Source organism: Loxodonta africana, chromosome 16, assembly GCF_030014295.1.
Source record: "Loxodonta africana isolate mLoxAfr1 chromosome 16, mLoxAfr1.hap2, whole genome shotgun sequence".
NCBI classification, from domain to species: domain Eukaryota; kingdom Metazoa; phylum Chordata; class Mammalia; order Proboscidea; family Elephantidae; genus Loxodonta; species Loxodonta africana.
The window spans coordinates 54,654,214-54,657,181 of record NC_087357.1 but is presented as its reverse complement, the minus strand read 5'-3'; the positions used below and the strand labels follow the sequence as shown (position 1 = coordinate 54,657,181).

Sequence of the window (2,968 nt, the reverse complement as noted above, 5' to 3'; positions counted from 1 at the left end):
ACTCAAAAAAATAGTATTTTGAAATAGCAATTATGTTCACAAATCTGAAACTTGGACAGAGGTCAGTGGAGCAACTCATTTCCAGGCCCTCAACTGGGATAAATTGAATGTCTAGGGGCTAGGAGAGCTAGGGCCAGGGACAGATTAACCAGTAAGCAAGGTAAGCACAGGCTTAATTCTTAATTGTGCTTACTTACTAATCTGTAGTGCCCAATTTCACATGGGTTTCAATATATATTTGATGCACTACAGATTAGTAAGTAAGCATAAGTAAGACCATGGGTACCTTGTTTATTGGGTAATCCATCCCTAATTAGGCCTTTCTCTTCTTTCTTGTAATCTCAGATCCCTCCAGCCTCTAATCAATCACCAATTACTCTCCAAGAATGAATGTTCCAAGAGAGAGGAAGTAGAATTTGCCAGCTTCTTAAGGCCTGGTCCCCCAAACTAGAATAATGTCACTCACTCTGTTGTATTGGTCAAAGCAGTCCCAGAGCCACATTCAGGAGGGGCAGTAGTAGGGAACTCCCAATGATGAATGACTGAGAATCTGTCACCATTTTCAATCTACCACAACTCAGAATGAATGAGTCAAGAATCAAACCAACTCCGAAATGTAGTGTCATTTGAGAAAGCAAATCATAAACCTGTGGAACAACTAAAGCAGGCTAATTGTATGGAAGATAACTGTGAGCTGGAATTAAGGACAACTTTATATAGAATTTGGAAACACATTTTGAGAAACACAGAGTATAGGGTTGGCAATATGCTGGTTATGTTTACACATTTTCTCATTTCAAACAAATCATTGCAATCTACACCTCAATATTTTTATACAAAAACAATAAGTCTCAGAAAAATTAAGTTGCTGGCAGACCTGGGGAGGGGCGCCCACTGCCTGGGGTGAGGGGCCAAGGACGAGAGCAAGGCAGGCTGCCCAGATGCCCGGGATGGAGGGGCTGATCTCAGTGGCTCTGGTGGACGCCCTGCTCTTGCTTTGGCGGGAGGATTCCGGGTCTGGGGCCTGTTCCAGGGAACCTCCCTGCGTGGAGGCCCGAGCTCAACCCCTGGACTCCTGTGGGCGGAGGAGGGGGGTCCCTCTTGGGCCAAACCCGGGGGCACTCTGGGAGAAGTGGCTTTGTGGTCCCCTCTGTTTATGACACCTGGGCGCACAGTCCTGTCCAGGCTCCTTTCAATGCGTGGGTTGGCTCAGGTGTGGAGTACTGCCAGCGCTCTCGCCCCACTTGCGGTCCCTCAGGTCACTTTCTCCTCCACTCAGACTTTGGAGAATAACGAAGACTACCAAGAGTATCTTCCTCCCAGATAGCAGTCCTGTTCCCCAGGATGAGGACTGGCTATACTTTAACATCCCATTGATGACAGAGGAGCTACTCAAGCTTTGGGAAGACTTCAGGACGCAGAGTAAGTCCGTCTTTAGTCTGGGTACCAGCGGGGAAACCGGAAAGTGCTCTTAAAAGAAATCCTGGAACAATGCCTGTTTTCCAAAGTCCCGCTCATTGGCTGAAGGAAGCTCACCTTCGAGGAGGAAGCTTATAAAAATGTGAACCAAGAAGGGGTGGACTTTGAAAAGTTGGATGACTATGCACCTGCCTTTCATGGTCGTGATGTAGGGTTCTGTTGCGCGGGTACCACCAGAACAAAAGTGGAGCCTAGGGATTTGTTCATGTTGATGGAGATTATGTGCTGAAGTCTGCAGAGCTGGCAAAAGCTGCAGGGTGCAAACATTTCAACTTGCTGTCCTCTAAAGGAGCCGATAAGTCCAGCAATATTTTGTACCTGCAAATTAAGGGAGAAGTGGAAGTCAGGGTTGAAGAATTAAAATTCGATGGTTTCTCCTAGAGTTCTATTATGTAATAGGCAAGAATCCCACCCAAGCGAATCGTTGGTCAGGAAATTCTCTGGGTTCTTACCAGAATCCTTGGCTAATCCACACTCTGGGCCAGTGGTGACCATGGTGAGAGTATAGCTGAACGATGCAGTGAGACCAAGTGACAAGAAGATGGAACTGCTGGACAGCAAGGCCATCTATGCCCTGGGGAAAGTAGATGATGCTCTCAAGCCATAATGACAATGGAGAAAATGCTTTTTATTGTAAACTTTAGCACCCACTACCATACTGATACTTCTAGGATCTGAAAAAGTTAGCATGCTGTAACTTTGTTGGTTTACTATTCTCAGCCACCCATAGCCCATTAACAAATGCCTGTGATCTACATCAGTGGTTTAGAGCCACCCAGGGAGTTTTTGAAAAAGAAACATCCGTAGGCCCTACCTCAAATCTTCTGAATCCGAGTTTTTGGCTTATGGGCATAGGAGTCTGTTCTGTTTAGTTTATGTGTCTCTTGGTGGTTCTGATGCTACTGGTTTGAAAACCAACTTTGGAAATGCTTACTGATAGAGTCCTAGCAGCAGCGTGAACCTTATGGGACATGCTGTAAGAGCTCTATGTTAAAATTGTTGACATTCATGTCTCTGAGGTTACCCTGTGCTATATGTTGTATGCAATCTGTGCAATGAATGTTGTGCCTTTATGAATTCTGGAATATATAATAAAAATGGGCTATCACAACTGAGGTGTGATTCTTGGGGAGAATTAAATAGAGGGATAAAAATATGTGGACAAGTCTTGGGTGCTGCATAGACAGATTGATAGAAAATGCCCAAGTCTCAATGGTGATATGCAACTTTTTGGCTGATAGAATGATATAATATCAGGTAATAATTACCTGGCACTTGCTAAGTGGCAGTCATTGCATGTGTTATCTGTCCTTTAACCCTGCAAATAATCATTATAAGGTGTGGTACTATACCCCAGGAGCCCTGGTGGCACAGTACTTAAGAGCGTGGCTACTAACCAAAATACTGGCAATTAGAATCCACTGGCCATTCCTTGAAAACCCTATGGGTTTCCTGTCCTATAAGGGTTGCTAAGAGTCAGAATTGACTC

The 2,968-nt window shown here is 44.8% G+C and overlaps 1 pseudogene; it reads left to right on the top strand.

The window, feature by feature from the left end:
- Window positions 1-950: 950 nt before the first annotated feature.
- LOC100663407 (oxidoreductase HTATIP2-like) lies at window positions 951-2,189 on the top strand (annotated as a pseudogene).
- Window positions 2,190-2,968: the final 779 nt, after the last annotated feature.